The sequence below is a fragment of the Meriones unguiculatus genome, chromosome 21 (genome assembly GCF_030254825.1).
Source record: "Meriones unguiculatus strain TT.TT164.6M chromosome 21, Bangor_MerUng_6.1, whole genome shotgun sequence".
NCBI classification, from domain to species: domain Eukaryota; kingdom Metazoa; phylum Chordata; class Mammalia; order Rodentia; family Muridae; genus Meriones; species Meriones unguiculatus.
Genome location: NC_083368.1, coordinates 56358449 through 56370275, shown reverse-complemented (window position 1 = coordinate 56370275; position 11827 = coordinate 56358449).

Below are 11827 nucleotides of genomic sequence, written 5' to 3'. Positions count from 1 at the left end.
CCACAAGTTCAACCTCGGCAGGGTACGCCAGAGACACAGGGCAGCTGTTCCTGTCTGAGTCTGAAGGGACGCTCCCGTAGGGCTTCTCTTCCGAGGGTCACGGTTGCTTTGTTTTGCTTCTGCTTGTTCATCTGTTCCATTCAGACGGGATGCGGCCCACCCACATGGTAAAGGTCAATCTGCTTGCTTGAAGCCGGATGACTAAAACGTTAATCTCACTGCGAAAACACTCAGAACAATGTTTGACCAACTGTCTGGACACCACGGCCAACTGAAGTTAGCCACTGCAGAAAGGGTCCCTGGATTCTTTCCAGGACCCAGGGACTCCGAATACTCCGTCAGCTGTCCTGCACAACAGAACAAGGCAACAAGGATGGCGTGTGGGTTTGTGTGCTGGTGCGTTCACTGACAGGGAGTTACTAGCATCAGCAACTAATTGCCTGGACTCCCAGCACACGGAAGGCTGAGGTGGGGATCGCCAGAAGTTGGAGGTCAGCGTGGTCTACACAGGGTCCTCCAAGCCAGTGAGACCACATTAGCAATCAAAACAAAACCAGATCCTTACTGGTGACTAGTAACTTTCCATTTAGTATTTATTGGAAGGAATATTACTTTCCTAAAGACAGAACTGTAGAATGACAGATCAGAAAAGACAACTTCTCCGACATTTTCATCTGAGGAAAACGGCCCAGAGAAAAGCAGCTTCCTCACGGCCTGTCCTGACAGAGGTTCCCCTGCTTTGATTGTTGGCACCAGCACAGCAGTCAAAGCTGTTTGTGGCTCCGGCAGGTGAGGCTGAGCTGCAACCACGGGTGTCCACCTGTGCTCTGGGCTCACACTGAGCTCGGACGAGCTCTGCCTTTAGATTCTGCCCAGCATGTCTGGCTCCAGAGGCAGGAAAGGGAGGGAGGGAGGGAGGGAGAGAAAGAGAGAGAGAGAAATATTGGGTGCTAGCTCTTACTGTGTTTCAGATGAGAAGTAACTGTCACATTTCCTTCAGGTCACATAACCCCCAACTAATGGGAGGTGGCTGGAAATGAGGGACAAAAACAGGAATTTTCTGGTAACGGTACTTTGTTATCTTCGCTGGGATTCCAGCATTGCTGTTTCTCTATCTGAACCAAATGAGTTGTCTCAGGACAGCTCAGAACTGCCAGGATCTCCCTTGGGCCCTTGGAAACTTGGGAGGATCTGAGTCTACCCTGAGGAGAAAGTCTCACCCTTCCTTGTTTGGGAGGGGGCTGTGTGCTTGGGGAGACATTGCTCTCACCCTTCCATCTCAGCAACTAGAGGCTGAAGCTCCTGTCAGGGTTCAGACATCGCTCTCACCCTTCCATCTCAGCAACTAGAGGCTGAAGCTCCTGTCAGGGTTCCTCCTAACGCTAGCAGTATCTCTATGGAATGTTGTCTGAGGCCGTCTCACTGACACTCATCACCTTCCGGAAACCCGTGGTCTGCGTTTGCTGGCTTGTAAAGCTTTTCCCCCTAGAATGTGTGCTGTCTTCCGGTGTTAATCAAATGCTGTGACAGGACAGAGAACTTTAGATTCCCATCTCCAGTGCCCTACCAACTGCTTCCTGGGCAGCCCCTGGCCTCTCACTGGAACAGCCGGGCATCAACCTGGTTGAGTTGCTTGTCTCCCCAAAGGCAGTAATAATTAAAAGCACTGGTTTTGTTTCAGGAAATGAAAACAGAGCTTTTAACAAAAGCAACTAAGAATAAAGAATATCAAACCCCAATATCAATTCAGAGCAGGACATGCAGACTCAATGAAACACAAGCATCCAGTGCACGGCCGTTTCTCCCAGCGCCATCACGCTTCTTCCGAGACGTAGAGTTATTTTCCAGATTCTCTGTCTACGGCTTCTCTCCAGCCCTGACCTCTGATGTCTCAGGACCCTCCCTCAATCCCTCCCAACGTCTCGGAAGGCGGCTTTGTAGTCTTCTCCGTTCTTGGCCTCGCTTCTTGTAGCCTGTAGGGAGAAACGGAAAACGAATTACAGTTGGATACGGGTTTCCAGAAGGTTTGTAACTCAAGACTGGTTTTCCTAGGCCAGTGGGAGAATTTTCTTTCTTGAATTCCTTTCTTATTTTCAATCTTTGTGGGTGTGGTGGTTTGACTAAGAATGGCCCCCACAGGCTCATGTATTTGAATGCTTAGTCATCAGAGAGTGGCTCGGCCTTGTTGAAGGAGGTATGTCGCTAGGTGGCAGGCTTTGAGGTTTCAAAAGACCTGAGCAAGCCAGGTCTCTGTCTCTGTCTCTGTCTCTGTCTCTCTCTTTCTGCCTCTCTCCCTGGCTACCTCTCCAACCCACGTCTACCTGTGCACAGCCACACTCCCTCACTCCCTGCCTTGATAATGAACCACCCTCAGGAGAGTAGGCAAGCCTCCAGTTAAATGCTTTCTTTTATGAGAGTTGTCTTGGTCACGGTGTCTTTTCTCAGCAATAGAACAGTGAGTGAGACAGTGGGATTTATCATCACTAATCTCTGCAGAAAGGTTCCTTAGCAACCAGAGCCCCGATAAGGTTAAGTTGTGAACTGACCTGACTTTGAAAAGCCTACTATTTGGTAGGTACAAAGCACTTTATTTGAGAGTGTGGCCTATACAGTACTTGCAAGCAGAAGGTGACAGAAACACAAAGTTACTCTACCCAGGCTCCCCGAGTGCTTAGCCAGCTCCTGAGGTGTGTGAAAACAGAGACCCCGAAGCTACATTAATCAAAGAAGGTAGAGAGTGCGGGGATACTGCACGGAGCAAACGCCCCAGAGCTGATTGGAGGCTGCAGACTGCCAACACTGTGCGCTCATTGCTCGGGGCTCAGACCACCTGTGAGGAGAGCCCTGTTTATCACTCTCCCGTCGGCATCCAGGTCCGGCTCCCATTCCTTCCCAGCGCACCAATGTTCTTGGTCATTACCAGGAACAGAGTTGAAAGATGGGAGTCCTCCCCCAGTCCGTGTGGCCAGAAGGTCCGGTCAGGAAGGTCCACTCTTTGGGGTGTGCCAGGTTCTGGGGGAGGGTCATTCTTGGGTGAGGTCAACACGTTTATTCCTGGATAGATGGGGAGTGCCCAGAGAAGCCCTCGGCATGAATGGAGCAGCTCTGATGTATAATGGCGTCAGACCAAATTTGCTCATGAAGCTGCTTAACGCTGTTCTTATTAATGGTGTCCAAATTGTGCCTCAGCTCTGCGGCCACAGCGGCACTGAGGGGTGACATAGAAAGAGCTTCACATATAGAGCTTGTTACCATTTACTGAGTGCTTGTTGCAAGCCGGGCCCTCTGGGAAACCTGACTTCAGTATCTTGTTAAGACACAGTGTCCTCTTTGAAAAGACCCTCATGTTTAGGAGATGGGGGTGTGACAGGGATTTAACAAGGGGACAAGCCTGGCGCCATTTCCTGCTTCACAGGTCACCTAGAGAGGAAAGATCCTAGCCACCCCTGTCCCTATCACGTCTTGCCAAAGCAAGCAGCTTGTCTCTGAGCTAGCAGGCTAGCGTGGTCCCTGAGCCCGTGCTCCCTCAGCACCCGGCCTCATTGCTGATCATTTCATTGCCTGTTTTTATGTAATCTTATGAGGAAAGCTAATGTTTTTGCTCTGTTTTACAGATGAGGACAGTGAGGCCCAGAATGGCTAAGGATTTTCCTCCATGTTTGCTGGAGGCAGGTAGTAGCTGGCAGAGCTGAGTTCCACTCATGTCCCCCTAAAGGAATGTGCCAAATTCTGACTCATTCTGGCCCAAATTTCTGGCTTCCTAACCAGATGACCCAGCATGTGGAAAATCTCAGGCAGCCTTAGGAGGGTTCGCAGAATTGGGGGAGGTGTCAATTATCTGTAAAGCCAACCAATAAGCAGAAAGGAACAGAAAGTAGGCAGTCTTGAGTTGCAGCCTGTACTGTGAGCTTGCTGCCATAACTGGAGGGGCTGGCGGCTCCACAGTAGGAATTCAAGCACTGCTCGCCCACAGGGAGGCTGAGGTCTGGTATGCAGGGGTCCACAGGCTGGATTTCTGTTGAGGTTTGTCCTCTGGTCCCACAGACAAAACCTTCCCCCTGCTTCCTCATCAGGAGAGCCAAATTCTCTGGTCCCCATGCCCACGGGTACTCATGGGTTAAGGTCCTGTCCTTATGACTTTACATACCTTTACTTACCCCTCAAAGGTCCTAAAAAAAGACACTGCAGGGGCTAAGGCATCCACGTACAAACTTTGGAGAGACACAATTCGTAGAATCTTCAAACCTTCCAACCTTTGTCCCAGCTGTGGCAGCAGACACCCAGCAACTGGCCTAGTCGGCTACAATCCAAGCATCAGTCCCCTTCGGCAAGGCTCTCGGCTATTGGCTCCCTCCCTGGAACTCACAGCAGCAGGAGACAGCTCCAGTGAGAATCAAATGAAGGCCCTTTCCCCACCATCGCTGCAGCAGTCTGCAGCAGCACACAGCCCAACATTTACAGGCGATTTTCACTTCAGCCACAAAGCTTTAAATGTGAAAGTCTCAGTAAGTCACACTCTCCTGTCAGATCACAGCTTCCTTTCACGATAAAGGTGATTTTTTAAAAAAAGAGTTCATGATGGGTGTGGTAGTACACCCCTTTATTCCTAGCCCTCAGGAGGCAGAGGCAGGTGAATCTCTGTGCTCAAGGGCAGCCTGGTTTACAAATCAAGTTCCAGAAGAGCCAGGGCCACACAGAGAAACTCCATCTTGGAAAAACAAACATGGGAAACAAGGGGCCTCAAAGCTCTGCTTCTGGAAGGCGCTCTTCTCACTCAAAGCGATTCTCTGAGCCCAGGCTCTACCAGGAAGCAGAAGCCACATGTGTCTGGATAGTTTCACCCTCCAAAAAGAAGAACGAGAGCGAGAACAACAGTAAATGACCGATAATAACAACCCCTGTCTTATGAGGCCCCTAGCACAGCACTGCCTTGGCTTGGCCCTCTCACAGTCACAGATTTTAAGATTGTAAGCAGGGCTGGGGTACTGTGGATCTGGATGGAAGCGAGGTTGACTGCACCCATCCCATCTCCATCTCCCTGCCTCGGTCTTATGATTGTATTTCCATTTTTACATATAAACCCTTGGGCACCGGCCACAAATTCAGGCACATCCAATGAACATTTTAGTAATCTAAACTTAGAAGAATCACCTATTTTCTGGAGGTCAGAGTTATCTGATGGGAACAGGGATTCTCTCAGGAGCTAGGTCTACATGAGAAATGTTAATCCATAGTAAATTAGAGTCAGAATGATGGCAGCTACAAATGCTGCCCAAGCTGTGCTGCTGTCTAGACCAGTCGTGTTTCTGTCTGTCTGTCTGTCTGTCTATCTTTATTCTACAAAAGTTACAGGCCTCAACTGGTGCTTTCTGTCTGACCTGTGTGGAATGTCCAGGAAGCTTCCCTCCCAGAGGCAGAATTGAAGAGTCCAAAGGGGCAGAGCACAAAATGTTTATAACTCCAAGTTCATAGCCAGGACATAACACTTCAGAGGAAGATGGTGATCAGGAAGCAACCTTATAGAACACTGGGTTTAATAGTAGTCTTTAAGTCTAATCAATCAATCAATCAACAGGCAAACAAATAAATACAAAATAAACGAATTCATTAATTAACAAATACCTAAATAAATAAATGATAAAGAATACCGGATTTAAGACTAACCAAGTTCAGTAACTCAAACCTACGAGGAAGCGACACCTGGAACTTGATGTTTTCAGAGCAGCACGCATAGTGAGGGAAGAGTCTACCCCTGCTTGCCCAAGGCCAGGCTTGGCTGGCAGGAAGGAGGAGGGAAGGGACTCTCAATCCCTTCCTGTCTCGTGGACATAGTGTGGTTCTCTCTTCCTTTATAGGCCACTCTCTGAGCCTGCCAAAAGCAGTCCTGATAGACCGATGAGCTGATTTAGAAGAAGAGCTTGCCCACCAGACCTCGGGGAGAGGCCTGGGTTGACGCCTCACTTGGCTAGTAACAAGCTGCGATGAGCCTCACCCACCACTGCTGTGTTTTATATGCGGGAGGTGTCGATGCCTGTTCCCTTAGGCAGGCCCAGCCTTTCCTCGGGCTGTAGAAAGCTAAACTGCAAATGTTATTCTTGGAACCTGCTCTGCCCCTTAGAGTCTCTGTGAGCTTGGGTCAGGGGACAGAGGTGCCCACATGCTCACTTACCCCTGGGGTCCCTGGTCAGGGTCTTCCATAGTATCTGATCCATTTTAAATGTCAAGAATGAACTGCCCCGTTTATTACACTTCTTTCTCCCTCCCCTCCTCCTGCTCCTCCTCCCCTCCCCTTCCAGTCCAAGGGCTATTTTGAAGAGTACGTGAACTTGAAACCATCATAACTGAACATCCACATGCCAATCCTGTGCCAGGCGCTTTGCAGTATACGAATAGTGTGAGCAAGAAGCCAGAACTGCCATCTCGAGGGCAAAGAAGCTGGGTTTGCCCACAGTCTGAGGTGCTAATAAATTTGCTCAAGGTCAGCAAGTGTTAAGATCCTACCTCAGTCTTTCTAAATTCGAAACCTCATTTTTTTTCTACTCTGTCACCATGTTATATAAAACATTGTATCAGTCAGCACAAAATCAGCTCGTCCTGCAGTTGCAAGTGACCCCCAAATCCTAATGGACAATAACGGCAGAGCATGACTTCATCTCCCAGGTGCTGTGTGACAGGCAGCAGGGCTCGGCTTGCGGTGTACCAGGCTGCCACCGGCCCGGCAGTCCCTGTGCTGGAGGGAGAGGTTGCTCTGAGGAGGCCAACGCTGACAGTGCAGCGCTCTGGCACTGGACTGAAGCATCCTTTCTGCCATGACTCAGTGGCCTGTATATCACAGCGCTCCTCCGCCTCACAGGAAGAAGGAGGCACAAGTTCAGAGACTCAGCACCGGAAGTCTCGGAAGAACAGTAAGAAACCGGCCATGATCAATGGGAACAGGGACGGGTACCCAGTGCTCAATGCACACGGTATCACGCCCCGTCAATGAGCTTATGATGGACTCTTCCTTTTTAGGCTGAGGATCAGGCATGACGAACGGGCCTTTCCCTCCGCCTTTCTCTGAACTGCCTTTCTTCACTAGCTCTCGGCCAAGCCTCGGACGGTGCTGCTAGCAGGTTCCTTAGACCAGGTTATTCCAGAGCCTGGACCGTTTGTGGTTTAGTGTCTGAGCGTGCGTCAGGGACTTCCAAAGCCATCCCACAACTGCTGCAGGAGGGGGATATCCGTGTGTACGGCCCGTGACACCCCTCACACGGCATCCAGCGAGGAGCCGGAGCTCCGAGCAGCTACAAAACTTCTTCCCCACAAAGAGGCACGTCAGGATGCAAGCAACTGGCTGGGGCGTTATTACAGGATGGCACGGAATCTGTTCTGACTGACCGAAACAGGGAAGATCATCCATCACCTGAGAGGCTGGACAGCTTGTTGTTAGGTAGTGCTCGCCTATGACACACCTCAGAACCGCTCAAGGCACGCGGCGTGTCAGGACTCCGCTGTGGGAGCGCCGCTGGCCGTGGTGCCAGAGCCACCGTTGGGAAATGGGAACCAGTGCCAATTAACCCATTGTCTCATCCACCCTGCGCCGAAGAAGCAGTTGGGGAGGACGTTTTGTCCCGTGCACGGGACCGGCTGGGGGTCTGGGCCCTGTACAGAGGCAGCCTGAACAATCAGGAATGCGAGCCTCGCGTCAGGCATCGGAACTCGAGGCTGGAAGGAGCCTCCAGAGATAGCCCGCATACTTTCCCCTCATGTCCCCAACAAGGATCCGAAGGAGCAGCCAGGTTGCAGGCTCGGCTGAAGGACCCGAGACACAATTGCGGACCATTGTTTCAGGAAAGAGGTCAGCGAGGGCGCATCACCCCCACGGCATTTCTGACATTTTCGTGGCTATTTCAGAATCAAGATGCCCGCTGAATGGCATTGCGCACTTTCTAAAAGCGGACAAGAATTTGAGAAACACCCCGTGGTGCAATTGCTCATTGCTTAAACTTGCTGCTGACTCACTCGCCCTTCGCGACTTCTTTACCAACATTGGTGGTGGCAGCTGGCACTCACTGCCCCCTCCTCTGCCCACAGTGACCTCCAAGGGTCCTCACTGGCTGGTGGGCAGGGTTCTGAATGGAAGCCCCTGAAGGGACACTGGGGCACGCAGGTAGGCCCCCTGCCCTCCAGGCTCGAGCCAGTCCTCTGGCACGGAGGGTGTAGACTGGTCAGGAGTGACCAGGGCCTGAGGCTCCAGGAAACCAAGCTTCTCAGAGTTGATCTTCTTTATGAAGACCAAATGGCCCCTCCAAACAAACCCTTCAGGTGTTAAAGAGTGAAGCGTTATTGACAATATTCACGGGATCCTTTTGGATGAGTATCTTCCCCACACTAACTGTGAATCTCACTTTTTCATTCACTCCAGCCCTCTGCCTCTTGAAACACCTTCCCTCCTGTGACAGGTGATTTGGTTGTGGTCCTTTTCACTACCCCCTCCCAGCTTCTCAAGTCCTGTTAGGAAGCACCGTTTTCTCAGTGCGTACGGGGGCACGGGGAAAAAGAGCTCCAGACCAGTTCTGTCTGGCCCTGAGGTGAAGGCACAGGCTCAGTAGCCAAGAGTTGGGCTCAACACTGTCCCAGGCCAGCTCAAGCCTGGCCCTTGTCCATCCTCACAGGCCCAGCACAGGAGCAGTCTTTGGCATGCACAGAGGGCTGCTGGGCTTGGGGCCAGAAGCCAGCCCTTTGCCCTAGATGAGCACATGGACGGCCCTACCCTCAGAGATCGCACCTCTGTTCTTCTTTTCAGAGAGATGTGGGGGCTCGTAACGGGTAGGGAATCCGGAATATGGACTTAGAGGTTGCATGTTAGGACCACTTTCCTCCTAGCCACAACAAATAGAAGGGAGAAAAGGACCCACAGTGTGAGAGTGAAGGCCCACAGTGAGAGTGAAGGCCCACAGTGTGGGAGTGAAGGCCCACAGTGTGAGTGAAGGCCCACAGTGAGAGTGAAGGCCCATAGTGAGAGTGAAGGCCCACAGCGTGAAAGTGAAGGCCCACAGTGTGGGAGTGAAGGCCCACAGTGAGAGTGAAGGCCCACAGTGTGAGAGTGAAGGCCTACAGTGAGAGTGAAGGCCCATAGTGTGAGAGTGAATGCCCACAGCGTGAGAGTGAAGGCCCACAGTGAGAGTGAAGGCCCACAGTGTGAGAGTGAAGGCCTACAGTGAGAGTGAAGGCCCATAGTGTGAGAGTGAATGCCCACAGCGTGAGAGTGAAGGCCCACAGTGTGGGAGTCTCCACTCTCTTTCCTGGAGTTGATAAACTGTTAAAAACATGTTGTGGAAGCTTGGCCCTTAAGAGGCCTTTTGTCTTTCTGTTTTTATTACAAGCAACTCTCTCTCTCTTTCTCCTCACAACACACAGTATCAGTTGTTCCTTTGGGGGCACTAGGTTCAGACTCTCAAGAATATTAAAAGTAAAAGAATTCACTGTTCAAGAACTTAGGACTTTAAGGGAGGTAGAGTCAGGAGAACAGAAGCCAGGGATTGTCTTATCCTCGCAGCGGCTTTGGTTCAGGAACACAGCAAACAGAGGACACTTAGGATGTGTCTGTAATCGTCACTCTCCTTGTGCTGCGACCTGGGGAGAAGCAAGTGCACCATCACTCCAGTGCGAAGGGAAAAGCTTCTTCTTGTTTGCACTAATTTCTTCAGCAATTATATGAGCTTTCTCTCCACCCTTCTTATCTACAGCTTTAACTGTCTTTTCCTTCCTCTCTCACTGCACACTTGCATATGGCTCTTATCCGCTTTTTTACTCTCTCTCTTTAAACCTGCTGAAAAGAAGTGGGCAGGAGCCATTGTATAGTCTGACTTGAAATTATGTTGACTTGAAATTTCCTCTGCCAAACAAATTAGTCCATTGCCTTTGAATTCAGCCTCAGTCAAGTTCTCCGGGCAAGAAGAACACGGCCATGGTATTTTTGCCAGAATGTAACACTGGATGGCCTCTGGTTCCATTCCTGATAGTCTTTATCATCCTCCGAGCCCTCATCAGCCAGAACTTCAGGACCTGTGAGCAGTGGGTAGTTTTACGTCAGCTTGACACAAGCTAAAATCATGTGACAGGAGGGGCCCTCAATTAAGAAAATACCTCTTGTAAGGCTGGCTATCGGCAAGCCTGTGGGCATTTTCTTAATTAGTGATGGGGGAGGCCCCGCCCATTGTGGGTGGTGCCATCCCTGGGCTGGTGGTCCTGGGCTCTATAAGAAAGCAGGCTGAGCAAGCCAGGGGAAGCAAGCCAGTAAGCAGCACCCCTCCGTGGCCTCTGCACCAGCTCCTGCCTCCAGGTTCCTGCCCCTTTTGAATTCCTGCCCCAGTTGCTTTGGTCATGGTGCTTTGTGGCAGCAATGGAAACCCTAACAGCACGTTTCTGGCAATGTCATGGCCTTCCACACTCTCCTCAGAATGGCCCTTTAAACTCTTCTGTAGCATTTAAGGACTTCATTAGCCCACCGGTCAAAATTCTCCCAAATTCTTCCTGCAAACCCATTTCAAAGGACTGAAAACCACACGGTCAGGCAGTCATGGCAATGGGAAATCATGGCAATGGGAACAGATCATGTGCGCACAGCCAGGACACAGGAAGCTACATCCTGGTGCTCACCTGGCTCCCATGTCTTCCCTGTTTATCCAGCCCAGAAACCAACCCTGGAGTGGTGCGACCCACACGCACCTTTGGTCTTTCAGAGCCTCCTTGCCAGGGATCCAGCTCAGATACACACTGGCTGGCCTCAGCAGCATTCCGGGACCTTGGTAAGGAGCCTCAGTGACCCTGCAACTCTTGCAGACTCAGCCAGAGCTGTGCCTTGTTGATGATTCTAAATGCCAGTCAAGCCAGTAATCACTCGCCATCACAGTGCCACACTCCATTAGCGCGTGTCTGTGACTGCGGTTTTCCTCCTACCCAGCAGCAGCAGAGACATAGGACCAAGGATGTTAATTGAAGAATTATTCATGATTGTGACAAACTGGGGAAAAAAATTTAGTCCATTTTCTGTTACTTAAAAAAAAAAAAGTAGGACTGATTAATTCATGAAGAACACAGGTTTACCTAGCTTATAATTCTGGAGGCTGGGGCGTACATAAGCATGATTCTGATATCTGCTTGTCGCCTGGTAAGGGTTTGAAATACACATTATATTGGTAAATTGCCACGTTCTGTTAAGCTTCTTGAAAACAGACTCTGAAGCAAAAAAGCCTTCCCTTGTCTCCAGAATGCCTTACCTTGGGTCAGCCCGGCCCTCTGGTTCTGTCGTGGAGAGAGGGAGAAGCAGCCAGCAGCCAGCAATATTAAAAGCATCATGTCCTCGAGAACAACAGCTGGGAGGCAAAGGATTTCCAAGTGGCAAAAAACTCACCCATGGAAAGAAAGCTCACTCAGGAACGCCAGCTGACTGTCTCAACTTCCCCAGTCAATTTCCCCCGAGTGTTGTAAGCCCCAATTTGGTGATGCTACCTTTGCTTGCTCATCCAATTTGGCTACACCAATCGCCCACACCGGATGATGAAAAGGCCTGATTTGATGATGCTTAACTGCAGTTCCTGTCTCTATGTGCCTGCTGTCTTTTTCTTTCCCTTTTGCTTTCTATATAGCTAAAGAATGCCTTTCTCTGGCCTGTACAGAACGGGATCTTCTGGCTGCCTCAAATCAAGCCAGAGTACACACATCTCAGTATGGAGGAATGAGCTATCGCTGCTCTCTTTGTTGTTATTGGGTTTTCTTGTTTTTCGTTTAGTGTTTGTTTAATGTGTGTGTGTGCACATGCGAACATGCAGCAATGAGTGACGAT